Source organism: Schistocerca serialis, chromosome 6 (assembly GCF_023864345.2).
Source record: "Schistocerca serialis cubense isolate TAMUIC-IGC-003099 chromosome 6, iqSchSeri2.2, whole genome shotgun sequence".
Lineage (NCBI taxonomy): Eukaryota > Metazoa > Arthropoda > Insecta > Orthoptera > Acrididae > Schistocerca > Schistocerca serialis.
The window spans coordinates 185,565,739-185,590,930 of record NC_064643.1 but is presented as its reverse complement, the minus strand read 5'-3'; the positions used below and the strand labels follow the sequence as shown (position 1 = coordinate 185,590,930).

The 25,192-nt window shown below is 46.6% G+C and overlaps 1 long non-coding RNA gene across 1 annotated transcript in view; it reads right to left on the bottom strand.

Moving 5' to 3' along the window:
* LOC126484573 (uncharacterized) overlaps positions 1-25,192 on the bottom strand; it is a 327,761-nt gene that overhangs the window by 125,948 nt on the left and 176,621 nt on the right. Inside the window, exon 3 of the long non-coding RNA XR_007587882.1 lies at positions 15,876-15,903. This is a non-coding gene — a long non-coding RNA (uncharacterized LOC126484573). The remainder of the gene's footprint in view (positions 1-15,875; positions 15,904-25,192) is intronic.

The following is a 25,192-nucleotide window of genomic DNA, read 5'->3' as shown; positions in this document are numbered from 1 at the left end:
AAAGAGTTGTTTGGGGAACTCGTGCGAGGAGGAGAGGAGGAGGGGCGCGGTGGAGGGGCTGGAAAAGGGGGGGGGGTGGTCTCCACTGGGAGACGTACGCCTCGACCGGTGCTTTACGCTGTCTTTCGAGTAAATTATGCTGCTGTTTCTTTGTAATACGGTAAGAATACGGCAGCGAAGTTTTTGGCAGCGAAGCGACGGAGCGCAGTCTGTATGGAGAGCTAGGGAGGGGAGGGGGAGGGGTGTGGGGTCGCTCCCCGCGGGTCTGGCGCGCCCAGGCGCTGAGAATTCGATTTGCTCGCTTTGCGGAGATGAAAGTTATTAGCCTAAGAAATCCAGCCTGCCGGGGGGGCGGCCCCTCCTTCGGGAACTCGCAGCTGCACAACAATGCTGCTCCTCTGCCGTCTGCTGCACTGTGTCTATTAGGCATGTGTCTAGGCCTTCGCAGACCTCCCTCCTACTGCATTATGGTTTCTTGCTTTTTGAAGTAATACGCCGGACAGTTAAATCTTTCTAGATGTTCACTCCATTTCCTCCTGTTGTCCTCGATTCCATTTCGTATATTAAATATGTTTAGTTCGCCTAACTGTCGTCTCCTCGTACACCTGCTATGGTACAACCTCTCAGAGCCCTAACAAATCTCACCTCGTCCCCACGGATCTTACTTTCATAACCTTTGTTATTGCCCACTACTCGCTACTACAAAGAGTGAGAGCGGCAGTTACTCGATAAAATTCCGTTCGCATTACTGTCCGTGTGTCGCTGGGACGCGAAAGTAACAACACATTGCTTCCGAGGAGTTGAGACACATTCGGCACCACAAAGAAATGTTTTGAGAACTCTATTATTGAAATTGGAAAGAGCCTTAGGTAGGTGGTAAATTTGTGGTAAGTTCCTATGGGACCAAACTGCTAAGCTCGTCGGTCTCTAGGCTTACACACTACTTAATCTAACTTAAACTAAGTTAGGCTAAGGGCAAAACACACACCCATGTCCGAGGGAGGACTCGAACCTCCGACGGGGAAGCAGCACGAACCGTGGCAAGGTGCCTAATACCGCACGGCTACCCAGCGCGGCCCCATAGGTAGGGGCGGTGGAGTGGGCGAGCAGGTGTGAAACTGAGAACAGGACACAGACACACAGTGGAAAGACGTAAGAATATGGGAGGGAAAGGACACAGAGAGTGAGAAGGAACCGAAACTGGCACGTGATCGAGCAACAGCATCTGCAACGGTCAGCCGATGCACTACTGTCAGTACGTAAGGTTTCAGTTCAGCTGATTCTAGGCCTTTGCAGAATCACGAAAATTACAGGTTTGTGAGTATTCTGTTACGAATAAAAACTCTGTACTCCAAAGGGGAGGCAAGTGTCCCCTCTTGGCGCCTTCCTTCAATTTTTCGTAAGAACCATATACCAACCACAAATGAACGGTGAACGAGTAAAAATGAACGGTTCTCAAATAAGAGCGATCACCAGTGAACTAGTTCCCAAGCATGAACGAATTTGCCCATCTCTAGTCGGAGCCCGCCTCGCTATGCAAAGTCGACCCAGGTCTTACATCGCACGTAAGATACACTCTATAAAGCAACTGTATACACTCCTGGAAATGGAAAAAAGAACACATTGACACCGGTGTGTCAGACCCACCATACTTGCTCCGGACACTGCGAGAGGGCTGTACAAGCAATGATCACACGCACGGCACAGCGGACACACCAGGAACCGCGGTGTTGGCCGTCGAATGGCGCTAGCTGCGCAGCATTTGTGCACCGCCGCCGTCAGTGTCAGCCAGTTTGCCGTGGCATACGGAGCTCCATCGCAGTCTTTAACACTGGTAGCATGCCGCGACAGCGTGGACGTGAACCGTATGTGCAGTTGACGGACTTTGAGCGAGGGCGTATAGTGGGCATGCGGGAGGCCGGGTGGACGTACCGCCGAATTGCTCAACACGTGGGGCGTGAGGTCTCCACAGTACATCGATGTTGTCGCCAGTGGTCGGCGGAAGGTGCACGTGCCCGTCGACCTGGGACCGGACCGCAGCGACGCACGGATGCACGCCAAAACCGTAGGATCCTACGCAGTGCCGTAGGGGACCGCACCGCCACTTCCCAGCAAATTAGGGACACTGTTGCTCCTGGGGTATCGGCGAGGACCATTCGCAACCTTCTCCATGAAGCTGGGCTACGGTCCCGCACACCGTTAGGCCGTCTTCCGCTCACGCCCCAACATCGTGCAGCCCGCCTCCAGTGGTGTCGCGACAGGCGTGAATGGAGGGACGAATGGAGACGTGTCGTCTTCAGCGATGAGAGTCGCTTCTGCCTTGGTGCCAATGATGGTCGTATGCGTGTTTGGCGCCGTGCAGGTGAGCGCCACAATCAGGACTGCATACGACCGAGGCACACAGGGCCAACACCCGGCATCATGGTGTGGGGAGCGATCTCCTACACTGGCCGTACACCACTGGTGATCGTCGAGGGGACACTGAATAGTGCACGGTACATCCAAACCGTCATCGAACCCATCGTTCTACCATTCCTAGACCGGCTAGGGAACTTGCTGTTCCAACAGGACAATGCACGTCCGCATGTATCCCGTGCCACCCAACGTGCTCTAGAAGGTGTAAGTCAACTACCCTGGCCAGAAAGATCTCCGGATCTGTCCCCCATTGAGCATGTTTGGGACTGGATGAAGCGTCGTCTCACGCGGTCTGCACGTCCAGCACGAACGCTGGTCCAACTGAGGCGCCAGGTGGAAATGGCATGGCAAGCCGTTCCACAGGACTACATCCAGCATCTCTACGATCGTCTCCATGGGAGAATAGCAGCCTGCATTGCTGCGAAAGGTGGATATACACTGTACTAGTGCCGACATTGTGCATGCTCTGTTGCCTGTGTCTATGTGCCTGTGGTTCTGTCAGTGTGATCATGTGATGTATCTGACCCCAGGAATGTGTCAATAAAGTTTCCCCTTCCTGGGACAATGAATTCACGGTGTTCTAATTTCAATTTCCAGGAGTGTACTTGCGACGTGCCGTGGTGGAGAAGAGTTTGTACCTCTTTAATTCAGACGAATTTTGCATGAGAACGAGACATGCACTCCACCCCCTCCTTATCTACCAGCTAATTAATTGCGTGCAACGGTAACGGAAGGAAATTATGGTGGACCCTGCTAGTTAGTAAAATAAGGAGTGCACACTCACAATAATTTAATAAAAATCGTAATGTACTCAAAAAAAGAGAACTTTGTCATAGTAATCAACAGGAAATGGGATTCTGCCTATATCTACGAAATGATATGTGGATTAAATATCACAATGAGATTTATTGTATATCAGATAATAAATGCACATGATTGTGTACACACACAGTAAGTTAACGGATAGGGTATACTGAAATATTATGAGAATAAGAGTTGGCTCGAGAACAAGGGGCTCCTACTCTCTGTGATGCAATGGATTGACGATAATGACTGGAGGTCCTGATGAATCAAATATTAATCTCCCGACTATATAGCAGTATCACAATTAATAGGGAGAGCTCAAATGGGATGACATGGAGAAACAAGCAAGGTGGACTTGTAGCAAAGTATAAAATTGATAAGGTCCTACAATACCGGAGACGCAAAATACTGTACCAGTAGTGAAATCTGCAGCACGTCGTTTGTAGGCAGCGTCCTGATGATGTAGGCGCCGACTTCTGCCGTGCAACAACTCTGTATCAAACCCTGACCGCGAAGGCTGTCGAGAATTCTAAGTTCTTCCGACAACGAGCGACCAAGTCGCAAGACCGTCAGACTCCGAGGAAGATCAGATCCCGAATTTTTTCTGTGATGCGATGCAAGAATGAAGCCGGCATTGCTCAACTCCCTACTCTCCTCGAAAACCGCGAATCAGCACTCAGTTCTGATTCCAAAATTCCCCCACACTGTCTCAGAACATCATTCGCGCCAACAGCGACCGTCCCCTCCAATTTCGAGCAGGGCTGTATGACGTCAACTAGCCTCGGCTTAAGTTGACCAATCATGCCTCTGCTATTCAGCTGAGGGCACTAAACTTGCCATTTGACGGGCTTCGAAAACAACCTGCCTAGACCAGCTGCTATCCGGTGCCAGACAGTCGCACCCAGCAGGGCACAGTCCACAAGTATTCTCAGAATCATGAGGACAATGCAGACAGTCGGTGCCAGGAATCTTCGTAAACACATAAACTGCAGTGACACTCAGACGTCTCGCAGGTCGTTTCGCCCTGCATACAATAGGCGAAACTCGACCGACGTCAGTCGTTCCTCCAGGCGCTCAAGCCTACTGTACGAACCCCTTCAGGGAATTCCAGCCCCCAACCGGAAACGCAGTGTGCCGCGTCCTCCGATGTTTGCCTCGCACAAGCCACCCAGGGAAGTAAAACAACATGTTTAGCGATCAAGTGAAAAGTATTTTTTGAGCTCTCATTACAATAACCTTACTCGGTCTGTTACTACCGTGCAATGTCATAGAACATTAATGAAATTGATAAAAATGAGAGGAGACATCCAAAAGAGTGCATGGAACCTCTCATAGATGCCGGTTTATGCCTTTCCCTTACTTTCCTGACAGAAAAGAGAATGTACCGTTCCAGGTCAATCACGCAGTAACTGTCATAATTTGAGACGGTGTACGACAGGGCTGTGCCTCGGTTCCTCTGTTACTTCTGACGTACAGAAATGACGTGGCAGGAGTGCGGGCCGCCGCAGGTGCCGCAGCCGGCAGTTACAAGTGCAGCGGCTGCCCTCCATCTCCGCCTCCGGCAGTTTTTACGGCGCCAGTTGGCTCCTGCCTCTATCGCCGCCGCTGGCCGACAGCTGCGCGGAACGCGATGGCTGCGCCGCCACCGCCACAGTTCGTACGAAATACTGCCTCCCACCACTGGGCTAAAGTGATTTAGGGTCCTTGCGGCGGAGATTTGATCCTGTTGTTGTGGTCTTCAGTCCGAAGACTGGTTTAATGCAGCTCTCCACTCAATCCCGCGCAACCCTCAACTTCTCTGCATGACTACTGCAACCTATATAGATTTACTTTCTCCGACCTTTGGTCCCTCTTCAACCCCCCTCCTACATACACAGTTCAATCGGACGATTCGTTCATACCTCAGAATGCCTCGTTATCGACCAGTGCCTTCTCTTACACAAGCTGTGCCATATATTTCTATTTCCCCCCAGTTGTAGCCTTTGTCGAGGGAGGCCGTCCCACGGTTAGCACGACTCCCCCCCCTCCCTACCGCTCCCCCTTGAGCATGGGTGTGTGTGTTGTCCTTAGTGTAAGTTAGTTTAAGTAGTGTGTAAGTCTAGGGACCGATGACCTCAGCAGTTTGGTCCCATAGTATTTATCACAAATTTCGAATTTCCCAGTTGTATTTAGTACCTCTTTATTAGTTATTCGATCTACCCGTCTAATCTTCAGCATCCTTCTGCAACACTACATTTTAAAATCTCCTGTTCCGTCGGAACTGTTTATCGATCACGTTTCATTCCTGTCCAAGGCTACACTCTGCACAAATACTTTCACAAAACAATTCCTAGTGTATTTTAGTTTCGACCCTGCTGCCTTTACTAAACATTTTCAAAATCTTTCTCGAAATACATGAATGCCATAAATGTAGGTTTGACTTCTGTAATTTATCTTTTAGGACAAGTCGTACGGTCAGTATGGCCTCGCGTGTTCTTACGTCTATTATGAACCCGAATCGATCTCTTCTGAGGTCGGGTTGTACCAGTTGTTCCATTCATCTGTAAGTAGTTCGTCTCAGTAATTTGCGTCAATGACTTTTTAACCTGATGCTGCTGTAATATTCACATCTTTTAGCACCCGCCCTCTTTATGATTTTTACAGTCTTCTCCTCTTCATAATTTTTACACTCTTCTTGAAGTCTGACCTCGATACCTGCCATTTTCGAAATCAAAGATTTGAACACTGTGGAACGTCACTTCGTTGTATTGGATAAGTGGTACGCATCGTGTTTGTAGATACCACTCTTTATCATTATCTACAATTGGTGAACCACCGTCGAGTGCATACGTAAGTCTACGAAATCACAGTGTGTGCCCCAGAGTACTTTCCGCCCCACTGTCTTTCCCCATATACTGTTCCACTCCCGAGTGCTTCGGAAGAACGCCTGTTGGTAGCCCTAGGTACAAGATCCGGTTTCCCTGATATGGACCGAGCGAGGTGGCGCAGTGGTTAGCACACTGGACTCGCATTCGGGAGGACGACGGTTCAATCCCGCGTCTGGCCGTCCTGATTTAGGTTTTCCGTGATTTCCCTAAATCGCTCCAGGCAAATGCCGGGATGGTTCCTTTGAAAGGGCACGGCCGACTTCCTTCCCCGTCCTTCCCTAAACCGATGACACCGATGACCTAGCAGTTTGGTCTCTTCCCTCAAAACAGCCCAGCCAGCCCTGATATGGTGATCATTTTGCGGGATGTGTGCGACAGAAACTAATGTTCCTGAATCTTGTTGCAATGCCCGCTCTCGGAATTTTAAGAAAATTTGGTAATTTGTGGTAAGGACTCAAAATGTTCAAATGTGTGTGAAATCTTATGGGACTTAACTGCTAAGGTCACCAGTCCCTAAGCTTACACACTACTTAACCTAAATTATCCTAAGGACAAACACACACACCCATGCCCGAGGGAGGACTCGAACCTCCGCCGGGACCAGCCCCACAGTCCATGACTGCAGCGCCTAGACCGCCCGGCTAATCCCGCGCGGCTGTGATAAGGACTATGGCACCATTAACTGCTGAGGTCATCGGTCGCTATGTTTACGCACTACTTAATCTGACTTGCGCTAAGGACAACACACACACACACACACACACACACACACACACACACACACACACACACACGTGTCCGAGGGAGGACTCGAACTTCCGACGGGGGCAGCCGCGCGAACCGTGACAGCTTGCCCGAGACCGCACGGCTACGCCCGCGGCGAATTTTAAGAACATGAACTGTCCGCTTCCCTGGTGATACCCGCCCTGCTTTGGATCTCCGCTGCGTTCAGTATTGATTTATCCTGGCAAGAGTCTCACACTGAACGGCAATCTATAACACTAAACGCCTAAAACCGTCACCCGTCATAGTTGTACGTTGCCTATCGGCTTGCATGCAATCAAAAATTTAATTTTCAGTATTTCATGTAATTACCGACCAATCTTACAACGCTTGTTGTCATAATCTACCCATTAAGAGCTATCATGTTACGTTAGAGGTTTAAACACTAAGTCAGGTTAACCAGAGGTACTACGTGTATGTTTTGAGACAGCCTAACTCGCACTGTGCAAATTACCCACAACGTTTTCACCGGGTATTTGAGAATGAGAGCACTTTGCTACTTCCTCACTGACTTTCCTACAAAATAATGAAAGGCTGAAACTACATATTCGCGATTCATACAGTAAAACTGCAGCATCAGACACGACCTCCTTTGCTAGTCACTCCACTCGCAACACATTTTGCGGACACTCTCCACATATACCACTGAACGTCTACAAAATTATATCAATGTACGACACACAGATCGATGGCTATGACGTCGTAAACACTAAGGTGCGTGAAAAAGCAGTTATTCTTAAAATAGAGCGCAAATTACTGGTAGCCAAGACTTGGCCTAGTGATATACGAACGCCAATTGTTTTGGCAGTCAATCGTAAGCTTCGATCTGCTTTTCCAGTGCGTAGTTTTATGATGTTGTTCCACTTTAGTTCGCTCCGGACGGTTACTTGTTACTCGCTGGTGTTTTACAGCTGCTAATGTTTCCGCTGATTTATTGCCTACAGTGTAAGACAGCAATAAAGGACCTCTTTGATTATTTACGAGCAATATGTTAAATTTATTAACGTTGATAGTCAACTGCCCGTCCTTCAGCATTCGCCGATCCTCCGCAGACTTTCCTGCATTTTGCTACAGTTTTCTGACAATACAGCTTTCTGTTTACAACAATATCGTACTCGAACGTCTTCACAAAGTTTCCTACCTTATCCACCTTTATTTACGTATGTTGTAAATAGTAAGGGCTTTACGCATAAGCTCTGTGATGTATGTATGTAAAGGATGGCTTGGAGAAAACAAGAGCAGCCTACAAATACGATTAAAAATTGCAAACTGATATGATGCGGACACTTCCTATGCAGACCAGGTGGCTACGTTCGGTGATGGGTAGTTTTAGAAGACTCATGTAAAGGAATTGGGCACCTCCACTGACACAGCTAGTCTGACAACCCGTAAGCGCTCATTTTGTTCACTAAGCCATACGGCGGGACTGAATGCCATCCGCAATTCAGCCAACATGGCATCAGCACTGGCGACTGTTATCACCAAACGAGCGTTCTGCGAATTCTAGGCTACATTCCTGACTCTGAGCACTATGGGACTTAACATCTGAGGTCATCAGTCCCCTAGACTTCGAACTACTTACAACTAACCAACCCAAGGACAGCACACACATCCATGCCCGAGGCAGGATTCGAACCTGCGACCGTAGCAGCAGCGCGGTTCCGACTGAAGCGCCTAGAACCGCTGGGCCGCAGGGGTCGGCTTTTCTACGTTCGCTCAGTCAACACGTCAGTCACTTTCAGAATCGTTTACAGAGTTCGTATGCAAGATTTTGTTTACCAGTGAAGTATCCTTCACAAATCAGGTGCAAATCGATCCTTGTAATATACACTGGTGGTGATTGAAATTCCACGCATGGATAGAAGACAAACGACGACGTTGGTGTGTTATGGTGAAGTATGGGGTTTCAAGAATCGCACCAGCGGTCCTCGTTTCAGTGACGGAATTCCAAACAGCCGTAAGTATCCTAAAAGATATGGTGGCGTAGTTATTGGAAGACATCCCACTGGACATAATGCAACCCATGTGGTACCAACATGGCGGATGTCTGACCCATTCGGCACTCAGAATTACAGACGTTTTCAACAGAGAGTTGGACAAAGATGGTGGAAGCTTTAGAATCGTTAGGGCGTGTCATATTCCTACGCAAACCTCGGCAACCATCTACTGGGATATTCATTACGATTACACTGTTGTCCCTGAAAAGACAGTGCCTGTAGAAAGACAGAGTCCCGTTTACATAGAAAAGGCTAGTTTTCAGCGCTTTTTCGGAGAAGTGGAGTCACTGCTTGAAAATCTTCCGGCTGCTATTGATGGACCGTCGTCATCGGATAAATACTGAAATCAAAGACTGACAAAGAGGGGAAATCCAAAACGCTATTGTTATCGTGCCGCCTCGGTTGTTTCCGGGTGGTTATTTATGTGCCTCGCACGCCGTGGCTGTGTGTTTACTTCCGTGATAGCGGCTAGCCGCGAAGACGGAAGCGTGTACCCGTCAGCTCTATTGAAATAGAACGTATCAGCTAGCAGGAAAGAAACGTGGCGGCACGATAACAACACTATTTTGGATTCCCCCTCTTTGCCAGTATCTCATTTCAGTATTTGTCCACCAATAGTGCCTAACAGTTTTTTACCCAGCAACTCGACGCAAAAAAAAAAAAAAAAAACGCGGAAAAGTAGCCTTTATAAGTGAACATGACCTTGTATTTTGATAGCGTTCCGCCACCCAGGGAGAACACCGGAATTCTGAAGACGTTCCCAGCAAAGGGATCGAAACGTGGAGCATTGAAGACGTTTGAAGAGGAATATGCCGCGGTGCAACGGCTCAGAAGATACTACCGTCGAGACAAAGGCCACGAAAACCTGCGGACGTCAAATCTATACAAAAACGAATCGAAACTGTTGGATCTGCCGTTCAGCAAACGTAGCAAACTCTACACCCATGGACTTTTACCTGCCGGGAAAATTAAAAAGAGAGATTTAGAAGGAAACGCCGACCACTACCGAATACCTGAAACGCCATGTAGCGTGGCCCGTTGTACGGTAACTCGAGACGAAATTCAGTGTGCTGGGAATCTCTTTGTAATATATGTCAGGGCTCGAGATAGAAACGCTAGTAGCACGTGATAAGACCGTTATAATAACAGACAGCGAATCGTGGCTGAGTCACGTGTCGGCTTACATTTGGCAAAGTAACGCGGACGTTTGTGCAACCTCTTCTATTGACAGCGCTGTTGTTATCCCAATAGGATAATCAAAAAATTAATTGATGTGTCAAATGTTAAAAATACATTTCTTGTCACTGTGAGGTTTTATTCCTGTTCCTTTATTTTTTTTATTTTTTTAATAAGGTTATGAATAATGAGAAAAAGTATATTGAATTAAATAAAATTAACGAATAGAAATTATAATGAACCGAGAAAATCGTTATGTCATTGAAGCCCTCTTCGTAAGCTCTTTCCGATGTCACAAAAAGTACATAGTTCCATCAAAAAACCCGCTGTCATAATTCGGCAGACATAAACGAACTACAGTTGCTCGGAGTATTTTATTACTGTCTACGTTTCTGGCCGTTAAAGTTTTCATTTTACAGCTAGCCGGAAAACTGGCCGCATTGCATAGCGAAACCCGCCCGCCTTGGTAGCCTCCACCTTCCGAACATCGTGAACAGCGGAGCTTCTGTCGCACTGCCGGCCTGTGTAGCCGTGCGGTTCTAAGCGCGTCAGTTTGGAACCGCGTGACCGCTACGGTCGCAGGTTCGAATCCTGCCTCGGGCATGGATGTGTGTGATGTCCTTAGGTTAGTTAGGTTTAAGTAGTTCTAAGTTCTAGGGGACTGATGACCACAGAAGTTAAGTCCCATAGTGCTCAGAGCCTTTTGAACCATAACGAGGCTCGGCAGCGCTCGTGTCGCTGCCGTAGCGCGGCGCCCGCTCGCACTCGCCTTGTGCTGTTGCAGTTAGGGTGCTCCAGCGCTCTTTTTGACACGCGATCCCTGACTCCAGTCGCTGTTGCTGCTTCCTCGTTAACAAAAATGTTTCGAATGGCTCTGAGCACTATGGAACTTAACATCTGAGGTCATCAGTCCCCTAGAACTTAGAACTACTTAAACCTAACTAACCGAAGGACATCACACACATCCATATCCCAGGCAGGATTCGAACCTGCGACCGTAGCAGCAGCGCGGCTCTGGACCCAAGCGCCTACAACCGCTCGGACACAACGGCCGGCCCCTCGTCAACAGTAACGCTTCTGTTTGCTTACTTACACTACACAGACATTTCCTGTCGCGCGTGATATTGCTGTGTTTGCACTGTTATCGTAACGAAACTACGCAGACTAGAACGAATACGGCCGCGACTGGGGAAATCCACTGAAATCGGCCATTTCGACGGTGGGCTAATTGTTAAGCTCAGCGTCTCGAAACGAGCATCTCGCAAACTGCGAAGCTGGTCGTGTTTGGGGGGACGGGACGAGTCAGCGATTCAACGGCCCCATCGGATTAGGGAAGGGTAGGGAAGGACGTCGGCCGTGCGCTTTCAAAGCAACCATCCCGGCGTTCGCCTAAAGTTATTCGGGGACATCATCATCATCAGTTATCTGCTATATTAGCAGCTCCTTTGCCTCTCCATTTTCTACGATCCATTGCTTCCTTCTTAAGGCTGCTGTATGTTGTACCGTCCATCATGTCATCCAGTATCTGGAATCTCTTCCTTCCTCGCTTCCTTTTCCCTTCTACATAACCTTCTAAAACTGTTTTTATCAGTCCGTCATTCTTTCTTAATATATGCCCAATCCAATTTCTTTTTCTTCTCTTTATTACATCTAGTAACTGTCTTTTCTGTCCCACTCTTCTCAGTACCTCTTCATTTTTTACTCTGTCCATCCAACTTATTCTTTCCATCTTCCGCCATGTCCAGATCTCAAAAGCCTCCAGCCTCGGGGACATCACGGAGCCTAAATCAGGGTGGCTGGACGGTGAGGGAAGGTGCAGTGGTTAACACAATGAATTCGCATTCGAGTGGCCAACGCTTGAAATCCGCGTCCGGCCCCCCAAATTTAGGTTTTCTGTGCTTTCCCAAAATCCCTCAAAAAAAAAAAAAAAGTGAGCATGGGTCCTTTGAAATGGCACAGCAGATTTGCTTCCTCTGCCCCCCCCCCCCTCCCTTAATCAGTTCTACCTCGCAGTCCGTCTCTCATGACCTCGATGTCGACGGGACGTTAAACCCTCACATCCTTCCCTTTTTTCAGTGAAAAATGAGTGTGAATTACTAACATGCTCAGCGCAAGAAGAAATAAGTGCATTTGTTTGTGTTAATACGTAATTAAGAAACAGTAACGTGTCGAAAATCCTCTAATAAATACCAGATTTTATATAATTGTGACGTATTAAATAACAATGTAATTGGCACATAGCTGGGCAGCTAGAAGACAGACAAATACAATAAAAAATAATAAACTCACTGCTATATTGGGTTTCACAGGTGCATCAACACGCTATCAAGCAGGTTGTCACAATTTTTTGGAAGATACGTGTATCCTCAGCACTTCCTGCATGACGTGACACACGGAACTGGTGACTTATCTGCATACAGAACCCATATAACGCCAAGGATACACGCGTCAATACTTTGCCTACGTCTTGCAAGGTGTCATTAACTACTGCGAAAAGTTTTAGTGCTCTGCGTCGTCAGTTATATGTAACAGAAACATTAGAGCGACAAACATGCTCTGGTGCCCCAGAGCTGAAGAGGCTGGACATGTAAGGGCTTGTTAAACCGCGCGGTTGGAGATGCGTCTGAGAGAGAGAGAGAGAGAGAGAGAGAGAGAGCGCTGGACCTTGTGCGGTGCGGCGCGCGCCTCGCAGCGGCCAGTGCGCATGCGCGCTGCGTCAAATATAGCCGGCGGCCGGCGCGTCCCGTCATTACGACTGCTAGCGCTAGCTAACCTTCCGCGCCGCACGCAATCTGCGCGCACAGCGCAGTAAATATAGACGCCGCGGCGTGCAGAGCCGGCGCTCTAGCGCGCAGCCCGTCTCCTGTCCCACTTCTGCCGCGCTGCGCCACAGATGGCGAGCCAGTCGCAATTACCGAGCGCCCATTTACACGCTCTTCAAGGCGAGGAACAAATCGCTCTCCAAGGCAAATGGAAAGACGCAGCAGAAGCGCGCACATCAGTGCTACACACAGAGAACTGGCTGATATGATGCCGAGCGCTGAAAGACAATTGACAAATTCTTGTTTTGTGTGCGGCCGCTACTACGTACGTTGTAGAGGTGAAGGATATGAAAAGAAGAATACTGTCAGCACGAATGAAGTAATGAATAAACAGAATGGGGAGGAGAGGAGAAGCCTGACTTGTTCCTCGAAAAGAACTGCTGTTAGACGGCGAACATTGGTTTCGGAATTATTTGAGGATACCTGAGGCTAGTGACCGATCGTTTCTGAAGCTGCTCTTATCTGTTATTCACTTGTGTAAAAACGAAGGATGTTAAGAATTAAATTTCTTCTGTGTAAACAGCACGGTAACCAGTGCCACTTTTCTTTGAGGCATCAGTGGTAAAACACTTTCTCGGCAGTACTTCGAACCCATACAGTTTTTATTTTCTGCTTATATTCCTCCACTATCGTTCGTGGCCAGCGCTCCTTTATAACACTGCGCATTTCGTTTGTGGTGAACCACGTTTGCTCCTCTCAAACGTATGCCCTCTAGCATGAAATTTTCACTCTACAGCGGAGTGTGCGCTGATATGAAACTTCCTGGCAGATTAAAACTGTGTGCCAGACCGAAACTCCAAATCGGGACCTTTGCCTTTCGCGGGCAAGTGGAAGGTAGGAGATGAGGTACTGGCGGAATTAAAGCTGTGAGGACGGGGCGTGAGTCGTGCTTGGGTAGCTCAGTTGATAGAGCACTTGCCCGCGAAAGGCAAAGGTCCCGAGTTCGAGTCTCGGTCCGGCACACAGTTTTAATCTGCCAGGAAGTTTCGTATGCCCTCTGTTCACATCTTGTAAATGAAGAAAATGCTAGAATGAGATTTTCACTCTGCAGCGGAGTGTGCGCTGATGTGAAACTTCCTGACAGATTAAAACTGCGTGCCGGACCGAGACTCGAACTCAGTACCTTTGTATTTCGCGGGCAAGTGCACTACCATCTGAACTACCCAAGCACGACTCAGGACCCGTCCTCACAGCTTCAATTCTGCCAGTACCTCGTCTCCTAGCTTCCAAACTTGTAGAGCACTTGCCCGCGAAAGGCAAAGGTCCGGAGTTCGAGTCTCGGTCCAGCACACAGTTTTAATCAGCGAGGAGAATGCTGTTTCTTTTATTCGTTCCCGTCAACATTTCGTAAACCGATACCTGACTGAAATGTTACCGGTTACGCCAAATTTCATTCGATATGCGCTGGCTCTCGGGGCCAAAAATATCCTATATTTAACGTAGCTTATAAGTCCTAGAAGTCCCTGCCAGTTCGACACACTTATTTTTCATGCCGCTTTATTCTCTGAAAATGAGCTGTGAAAAATGGAAATTGACATACGTAAACATATAAACGCTTCGCTTAAAAATGTTCTTTGGGAGGAGAGGGGTCCATAACCGCATGTCCTCTCCAAAAAAATGGTTCAAATGGTTCTGAGCACTATGGGACCTAACTAACCTAAGGACATCACACACATCCATGCCCAAAAATGGTTCAAATGGCTCTGAGCACTATGGGACTTAACATCTGAGGTCATCAGTCCCCTAGAACTTAGAACTACTTAAACCTAATTAACCTAAGGACATCACACACAGCCATGCCCAAGGCAGGATTCGAACCTGCGACCGTAGCGGTCGCGCGGTTCCAGACTGTAGCGCCTAGAACCGCTCGGCCACTCCGGCTGGCTCCATGCCCGAGGCAGGATTCGAACCTGCGACCGTAGCGGTCGCGCGGTTCCAGCCTGTAGCACCTAGAACCGCTCGGCCACCCCGGCCGGCGCATGTCCTCTCCCTCCCCCTCCCCCTTCCCCCACCCTCTTTCCAGGATCCGCGCCTGAATGATGCGCCTACTCGCATCCAGTAGTCCAGTAGCTTCTCTTAGCAGGAAAAGTTACGATTTCAAGGACGTTTATTGCACAGAAAGTGTGTTTTTTGTGTAAACTACGAAGAATATTATTCACAACTGAAGGAACGGGTAAGGCTCAGACAAAGGCGTCCAGATGAGAGGTGCTAGATTTCTTATAGGCCGGTCCGATCACTGCAAGTGTGTTACGGAAATGCTTCGCTAAGTTTTGATGGGAATCGTAGAAGAGAAAGAGACCATCTTTTGCGAAACGCTACTGAAGACGTCTACAGAAACAGCGTTTGCGACAGACTGAACAATAGTTGCACTGCCTCTGACGTTGTTCTCGCTTAAGGACAGGATAAGCAAGATTACAGTTCCTACAGAGGCATGCAGGCAATCATTTTATCTCCGCCTGATCTTCGAGCGGAACAAATGGTTCAAATGGCTCTGAGCACTATGGGACTTAACATCTATGGTCATCAGTCCCCTAGAACTTAGAACTACTTAAACCTAACTAACTTAACGACATCACACAACACCCAGTCATCACGAGGCAGAGAAGTTGGAGTGGAACAGGATAGGACATTAGTAATACGGTACAACGTAGCCTCCGCTGTGAACTGTACACTGGCTTGAAGAGTATGTATGTAGATGTAGATATAGACACGGAGGTCTTTATAGGCTGAGACCTAGCTAAGAAAGCAAGTGTAGGTGTAAACTCATCTCATTGATGGAATTGTGATTTTTGTGTCTCTTCCACGTACTGGCACCACTTCTTACTCTCTACTGCTGTAAACTGCAGAATTAAATACCCACTGAAATGTTACACCAGCGTACATTATTATTGAATTTGAGTCTGCTCTCATCTGAATTCTTTCCTGTCGTATGATTCGAGATCAAAAAGACATCTTCTCTAAGACAACGTACAAAATCAGTCAGGCTACTTCAGAAATAGTGCTTTACTCACCAGAACACTACACTATTTTGTACGCCATCTGAAAAAAAGGAAGAAAAGCAGATGTAAAATAATTGCAGTACGGTGCATGTCAGTTAACATTTACAAGACATGAGGAATACATGTAACAAATAATTGAGGATGTAGGTTGCGAGTGCTACTCTGAGATGAAGAGGCTGGCGCAGCAGAGGAAGTCGTGGAGGGGTGCACCGAATCAGTCAGAAGACTGATGACTAAAAAAAAAAAAAAAAAAAAAAAAAAAAAAAAAAAAAAAAAAAAAAAAAAAACTAAGGACGTGATCCAGTATGCCTTTCCTGTGGTGAGCAACAGGCAATACCCGTCTCAGACGACGTCAAACATTTGTGCTTTCTCTTTTTCTTTTCGTTGCGGCGAACTCACAAACAAGAGGTAATATTAGAATTTGAAGCCATTTTGACTATTTTTCGACCGTGACTGTCTCAAGAAATATGTAAGGTTTTTTTTTTAATTACCGCTACCAGTCACAAGCTTTGTCAACTATTGTATTACTTATTTATTTAGCGACATGTTTCGAGGGTTAAACCTCATCCTCAGGCTAAATGGCATTACAAAAACAATTTTAAAATAAGGCCATACTGATGATACATAGTCTTTTCGCAAATGCTGTGGTCATCTTTTTTCTTCTGGCCTGGCAGTCTCGTAGTGATGCGCTGGGGTGCCTCCATTTCCGTGCCTCTCCTACTCACTGTGCACAAATTGTCACTAACATAACAGTAACTTGGAAATACCATCACAAACAGACAAGATGGCGGTCTAAATACATCTGGTTTCGATTTAACTATCGATTTGTCGAACTATGTGGTGTCAGATGTTTACCTGTCTTCTGTACGTCTTGTTATCGTATTACAGATGTAGGTTGACAAAATACGTTACAAATTGAGCACGTGTTACAATATTATTGAACACATAATGAAATAAACTATTCATTTTACATATTTCCAAGCTATTGCTGGGGCTAGAGTCAAACGACTGTGTCACTAACATAGCAGTCACTTGGAAACACGATCACAAATAGTTCCATAGTGCAGTGGACAAGACGGCGGTCGAAATACGGCTGTTTTCGATTTGACTATCGATTTGTCGCCAGAAGAGAAAAGATGACCACAGTATTTACGAAAAGACTATGTAACATCAGTATGGCCTTATTTTAAAGTTGTTTTTGTAATGCCTTATAGCCTGAAGATGAGATTTACCTCGAAACATGTACGCTAAATAAATAATACAACAGTTGACAAAATTTGTGACTGGTAGCGGTAATTTTTTTTAAAAAAAACCTTTACAAGTTTTAATATTATTTATTCATTCACCTCGGCAACATTACGGCCATCGGGCGCTCTCTTACATCTATCCAGGCATTCTGCATGCGTGTTGTAAGTTACATCTACCATAGAATAATACAACATTTAGAAATTAATATAGTACAGAAAAAACACACAGACTGCGTTCGTTTGTGAGAAGTACAACCATAAATACGAATACAAGGAATGAAATGGAACGTGATAAAACACAGTTAATGAAGACAGACGAAAAGATAGTGATGTAATTGCTTGACAATTAAAAGAGAAAGAAGCGTAATAACACAGATATGACAGTGAAAAGTGTATCGTCTGTACACCAAAAATAGCACTGATCAGTATGGGAATTAGCATCTGAGGTCATCAGTCGCCAAGAACTTAGAACTACTGAAACCTAACTAACCTAAGGACATCACACACATCCATGGCCGAGGCAGGATTCGAACCTGCGACCGTAGCAGTCGCGCGGCCACCGCGGCCGGCCGTCTGTACAGCAGATAAGTTAATTGTCCCAGTTGCATGTGATGCAGTGGCTTAGTGAATAAGTCTCAGGCTTCAAATACGAAGGTACTGAGTTCAGACCTCAATCGATTCCAGGGCGTTTCCCTTCTCTTATTGCTTACTTCACCTCTGTCAATGCGGAGTTGCATAGTTGTTGAGCGTCGTCATGAAACTGCAGGCGGCTGCGTATGAGGGAGGCTAAGGTCATGTGGTGCTCAGGTCAACATGTTGTTACCTCAACAAGCTACCTGACTATGAACTCTGAATAACAATTCATTCAGTTACTATCACTTTCATGACGGCAAAGCATTCCCACTCGTATGTTTCGAGGACAAACGGTTTTACGCAACGCAAGTGTCATTGTTGTGCGACCGGACTTGGCTGATGTATGTCTCCCTCAGGTAAGCAAGACCCTAGATAAATGATACTCAGGCTGTGAAGAATAGAGGAGATATTGCCTGAGAAAGCTTAAATGAAAGAAATTGAAGGAACTGCATGTGAAATGGTAATTTGTATCACCCGGAAACCGGTTCCTCTGCGCAGTCACAAACAGGTGGCTACGCTGTAAAGTGGACAACACACTGCTCCGTAAATAAAACAGCAAAGCACACGGAGCGGCGGCCACTGGCACCCGGGAAGTACAGCCTTGCGAAGTTCTTTTGCTGTCGGCTTAGTTTTCTTTTTTTGATCTAGCTGAACCTGAACCAATATGTCGTTTAATATTACGCAATTATCGAGAAGAAGCTGAAAAGAAGGAAGAAAACAAAGCGAAAGCCAGATTCGTGGAAAGATTTTTAATTTTACCCAGAAGGAGTGTGTTGCGAATATGAATGCCAATTGTACATTGAGGGCATTGCTGCTGTTACCGAAACGCGTCCTGAAATCACTGCATAAAAAGCAGATCATCGTAAGGAGTTTGAGTACAGCGTGAGAAACAGACTGTCACCTGAAATTCAGTTGTACGAACTCTGCATTGTAACAACTAAAGATGTCGACTGAATACTTCTGTAACTGCCAGACGAATCATTTTCCCCACTTCTTTTTCATGCCCCAGGCTGGGGCTCTGATTCTGTGCAGACTTGGAGGCAGCATCCTGTGTATTTTTTTCGCTCTTGACCCCTGCTGGTCCAAAAACCGACGAGCAGCTTGCTCTTTATGTGGAAAAACTTAAAGCAGATAAGTAGGAAAACAACCCCGTAATTTTCGACCGTAGTATTAGTGGTGCGCTGCTCAATACAGTCACGTCTATTAAAGGTTTACCGAGCGAGGTGGCGCAGTAGTTAGCACAATGGACTCGCATTCGGGAGGACGATGGTTCAAACCGGCGTCTGGCCATCCAGATTTAGGTTTTCCGTTATTTCCCTAAAATCGCTCCAGGCAAATGCCGGGATGGTTCCTTTGAAGGGGATGGCCGACTTCCTTCCCCATCCTTCCTTAATCCGATGAGACCGATGACCTCGATGTCGACAGGGCATTGAAACCAATCTCCCTTCCTTTAAACATTTAGGCGGGACGTTGCAAGGCGATGTGGAATGAGATGAACGTGTAAGATCGGTAAGGAAGTAAGGCGATTGATGGACTTAGGTTTATTAGGAAAGAATAACTCATCCATAAATGAGACCACTAGCGCTATCTAGGTTTGAGTACAAATCGAGCGTTTGGGATTCTTCATCAGGGCGAAGTACAGAAAGACCTTGGAGCCATTCAGAAATGTGCTGCTAGGTACGTTACGGATAGGTTCGATCAACACTGAAGTATTTGGAAACGCATCGTGAACGCAAATGGGAATCCATGGAGGGAAGACGTTTTTTCCGCGAAACGCTATTGAGAAAGTTAGGTCTGGTTTTTGGGGCAGACTGCAGAACAATCCCACTCCCAATCTGTCAGCAGCGTAGGTCTACATCTTGCATAAAGTCCGCGAAGACAAGAGAAACCGAGGCTCATACGGCAGCGTACTGCGTGGTCAGTCGTTTCACCGTCGCTGCATTTGCCAGTGGGACAGGGAAAAGAATGGCTAGCAGTGCTACAAGGTACCCTCCACTATGCACCGTCTGTCCAGGTACTCAGGTGGCGCCGACTAGACTGGCACGCATAACAGCAGCTGTGGAAGCTAAACTCGAGACATGCTTGCTTCAGTGTGGGAACAATTTGAGTACCGCGTTGGCATATGATGGGCACCTCAAGGGGGGCGTATTGAACACCTATGTAAAGGCATGAAAAAAAAAAAAAATTTTGAGTTTCCCGTTCATCAAAAAACAAAATTCATTGTATATGTTCATTCGTGTCAGAAATATAGACGTGGCAAATCGGATGATTCTTTCTGATAACACCGTGTCTACGTAGAAGCAGATGTATTAACTGATTTTGAGTGTGACTAATAGTGCGATGGCAGGGTGCTAGTTTCGTGTTCCGTAATGAATCAGATTTGGCAGTGGCCTTGCGTAATGAACGTGTCGGCCGCAGAGAGCGGGCCCTTTGTGGGACGCGTCGGTGCGCGGCTGCGTATTGTGTGGCGGTGGCAGGTCAGCCGCGTGGGCGGCCGGGAGGGAGGGAGGGAGGAGAGGGTGGGGGCGGGGGCAGGGGCAGCGGACACAAAACACGCCGGCACCCCGCCACGCGCCGCGATCGATGCCTGCAGCGCCGCGCAAATCGCATTCCGCCGCTCTGGGCGCGTCGTGGCGTTGCTAGGCAACGCGCGCCAGCCGCCGCGGTGACGTAACGCGGCCGCTTAATCAACCTGCAGTGTTTGCGGCGCGCCTACGTCACGGCCCAGCTGGCGGGCACAAGGACGCCGTGCCTTCGCCCGCGCGCGCGCGAATGACGTCGCGGAGCGGGGGCGGTGCGTCTGTGCCACCGTTTCGGACTGACGTTTACCCGTCGCTATGAGATAGCTGTTTGTTTTTAATGTTGTTTGGGCGTTCTCGAGCACTGGAGCGGTTACCGGGATCTTCTCAGATGCCTTCCGCCGCGCTTTCGACACTGCGGCGTAAGTTTCTTGAACCATCAATTACGGCGGTTCACAAACAACAACTCAAGTACACATGTTATTCCAAAACGTCATTTTATTTTAAAAGACTTTCTCAATAATAAATTTTTACGTCTGGCATTTTTAAAAAAACAATTTCAAAAACAATTTCCAATAGCTGACAAATTTTCTTTATGAAAAGGATATTGCAAGGTATGACGTTAACAACTTCCCAATAATAAAATTTTAAACTTACAGAACAATTCCTTAAAAAAACCTTTAAGTAGCTAGTTTGCACTAAAGTTAAAACAGCTGTCTCTTGCCAATTAAATAACTTGTTGTTACAAGATAAATGTGAATAACCCAGCACACAAACCTTCACATTAAAGGCAGTTCCCAAAAAAAAAAAAAAAAATTCCTTGGCTCGGTGAGGGAGTGACACGTCTAAAGTGGCCCAGATCACAATAGTCGGAATAGTTATTGGTGGTCTACAGGGCCACAGCAGATCAGCCCCAAAACTTGCATTACAAGCCACCATCTCCCCGAGTTACCCAAAACCATAATATGTAGCAAGGGCGGTGCCTGTACAGACTCTGAAGCACAGAGACAGACGACATCGACCCTAAATCACCCAATGAAGGTGTCAATGAAACGGCCCGACCAAGAAGCAATTACCACATATATACATAACTCTGTTACATAAAAATAGTACTCAACTTCTCACACTCCACCACAGCGCCGGGAATACTTTGCACTTCGTTATGCTCGTCAGAGCCAACCGCTGCCAGTGGTTTCAACGGCCGATAAGAAGGCATACGGTCCCACGCGCTGATCTGCTGCACCACACCTTCTAAGCTCCATAAGCCACGTACATGCGGGTAAGGCAGAGTTAGCCCCTCACAGCCAAAAGGTCGGCCAAAGCACGTGTCGAGCAGGTGACGACCCCCAACAAAAGGGCCACCACCTCTCTCGGTCACCGCCCAGTACGTCTTCTCGATCGTCACGCGACCGCACACTTACTCCACCTCCCGCCAGAGGGCGGTAGCGATCCAAACAGCGCGCCAAACCGAAAGCGCCACCGCAAACACTAGACGCGAAGCGAAAGCACTCCGCCTGGCGCGCTTTTCGAAGAGTGGGACACAACTACGGCAAATATTTGTTCATTACCACGCGGGCGCGAAAATGAAATGAAATCCTTATCTGAAGTGTCGGCAGTTGCTATTGATTTTTGATAATTTGCTCTAATTTGACAATTCTTCACTTTTAACGATGACATAACGCGGCTGTGCTTTACTAACAACAATTTTCGATTCCAGGTAGTTCACGTAATTAAGAGTAACCAGCACTGGAGGAACAGAATCTGTACTGTCTCATTTCTTCCTAATAGTCACACTCCGGATACAAGGAACGAAATGAATTTTAATTCAGTAGCTTTCAACATACTAAGTTGCAGGACATAAGAACAAAAACGAGCCGGCCAGAGTGGCCGAGCGGTTCTAGGCGCTACAGTCTGGAACCGCGCGACCGCTACGGTCGCAGGTTCGAATCCTGCCTCGGGCATGGATGTGTGCGATGTCCCTAGGTTAGTTAGGTTTAAGTAGTTCTGAGTTCTAGGGGACTGATGACCTTAGAAGTTAAGTCCCATAGTGCTCAGAGCCATTTTTGAACAAAAACGAGAAACAAACTTCTCACTATCACAATCATAGATATAAAGTACAACAATCACAAAAAGTAAAAGCAAATGTCTGTATCAGAAATTCGATTCCAATGAAATTACTAAAATTTTGTGTAATGATGATGAAGTCCCATACTCCTTGACAGAGCGTAGGGGAACAATGTGGGTGACCCGTACCGCCGTACTAGGCAAGGTCATAATGGAGATGGTTTGCCATTGCCTTCCTCCGACCCTATGAATGATGATGATGAAGACGACACAACAACACCCAGCTGAAAATCCCTGACGCCATCGGGAATCGAACCCGGGACCCCGTGCCCTGGAAGCGAGAGCGCTACCGCGAGACCACGAGCTGGCGTGTAGCGTATGCTACAATGGATTGCTGTGCCTGCCCCATTGTTTCCAAAACGGAGAAAACAACCACGAACACGTCGCAGGACATGGCGCAATGCCTGCAAGAGGCACGTTTTTAAATTAGTTACATTTTTAATATTTAGTTTATCTGTTTAATTCTGTGTTGTGTAAGACTTCCTATGACGCTGATTTTGACCGCTAATATGGGGCTGGTATGGTTTCGGTTAAGTGTAACTGATAGAACTTAACTGCCACCCGCTACCCCACCCCACCCCCTCCTCGTGTAACTAGAATTTCGTGACACGTTCAGAATTTTGAGTGAACACACTGTCACCTGATGTGACAGACAGAATTAGAGATGAAAGGGGTGGCCACTACGCTTCACTGGTTGCGTAGGACGGTCTCTAGTTACCAGTGACAGACGGCTGACCCAGATTCGTCGTGGGATTATACTACAGTTAGATTTCGGTTTGTTATTATTCTTTTACATTTGTGTCTTTTTATTGAAAACCTTATTGTACATTTGTATGTGCCATATACTATCTTGCACAGCCTCTAGATCGTTGATACATACACTAAAATAAGTACATTTGTATGTGCCATATACTATCTTGCACAGCCCATAGATCTTGGGTACATACACTAAAATAAATAAACAAAATACGCTCCCGAGTAAGCAGAACATCTACATTATAGAACACTCGGAACCTACTCTTAATTTTCGTTTCACAAAAGACCTAAATAGAACTCTATTATACACATCTGATAAATGAAACACAGTATACGGAATGAAAATTGCTATGTGTAATGAATGTGTCTGCCCATCTCCGTAGCCAAGTCCTCAGCCTTATGCGTAGGATGTGCTTTCGATTCCCGGTGTGGCCATAACAGCAGTAGTGGTCCTGCCTCCAGTTCACGGGATGTTCGGTTCAATTCCCAGTCCCCTCCGCTCGAGGACTAGGTGTCTGTGCTGTCCCCGTCATTTCACCTCATAATCGTGGATGCGCAAGTTGCCCAAGTCGCGTCAGATAGAATGACTTGCACCAGGCTTTCCAAGTACCCCAGACCGGGCTTTCCTGGCAGACACTGCGAGAGCGGTACAAGGGCAGCTATGGTCTGTTGCTAAACTGAAGACATCATTCATGGAGGTATGTTCCATCTACGCAACTAACTGAAGGCAGTTTAGTTTGTTTATTGCTACATGCGTTTCACGTCTTTTATCCTCAGTTACCTGTAATAAAGATTTCCTTTTATACACATAATAAATGTATTATGTGGTAGTTACAATACGTTGCTATGTTACATCTTGTAATTTTTTCTTTTGCTTTTCATGTTAGAATCAACAAAAGTAACACCGAACGATAATTTCACATCACGAAGTTTGTGCTACGAAAGTTGATTCTAACCTGAAAAACAAGAGGAACACATGACAAAATTTAACATAGTAACATATTATAACTACCACACAAAACATTTATTATATTCTTCATTTATAATTCCTGTGGGTATTTTCGTTCTGTCGTTGCAACTACAAAAATGCGTGATTTTTTCACCAGACGCGTTTCGCTTTATTGACATAAAGCATCGTCAGTGGTCTCTACTTAAGTTATTTACATTTTTATTTGATTTTAGATCGAAAAACAGTTCGTTAAGGATAGATTGATTTGTACTTACGGTGATTTTTCGGCTGATTTCTCGCTTATATGGGGAAGTGCCGTCTACTAGAACACCGTTCTTTTTCTGTGTTAGACACTGATAATTTTGGTCTAATTTTTAGACGTTCTGCAGCACTATGCATTTCTTATGTTTTTCACAACACTGTATTCTGTTTGTTTTTGTACTTCAAGTATGTGTTGTTGTCTGTGTTTTGTAGTGTTGCCAACACACCCTTTCCATTACTTTGTCTGTGACCTACAGCATTAAAAAAAATGGATTCTTGTATGTGTGTAATTCTATTTAATTGTGTTTCTGTGTAAGCGTAGAGAAGGAATAGCGATGGAGGGATTTTTTTCGGGGGGGGGGGGGGGGGGAGAGGGGAAACCGTGATGAGTGGACATAAGTATATAGCGATGTGATGGAGTGTGAGTTAGAGGAGAAGGTGATGAGCGAGAAGTGAAATGAAACTTTGAGTGCGGGGAGAGGTGGGGGGGGGGGGGGGGGGGGCCTGGGAGGGGGTGAAGGATGGAAAAGGCTCTTTTCTTTTTCATACTTTCCACAACCAGTATTAAGGGAACAATTAGGGGTATTCTTCAACCCTCCTAACTATCGCTACCTTAAGGACAGTAAACCCAGAGTAGACAGTACACAGGCGCTCCACACGCGGTTGGAATGGAAAGTCGGTTTTGAAATATCTTTGATAACTGTTGAGAAACTGCGGTCACACAAATGAAAAACCTTTGTAATCTTTTAGAAAATAAATGTCGATGTGTCCAAAGCGTTGGTCAATATTTTTCCTGTTCTTTTAGATGCCAGAAGAGTTCGTTATTTACTGTACGTCATT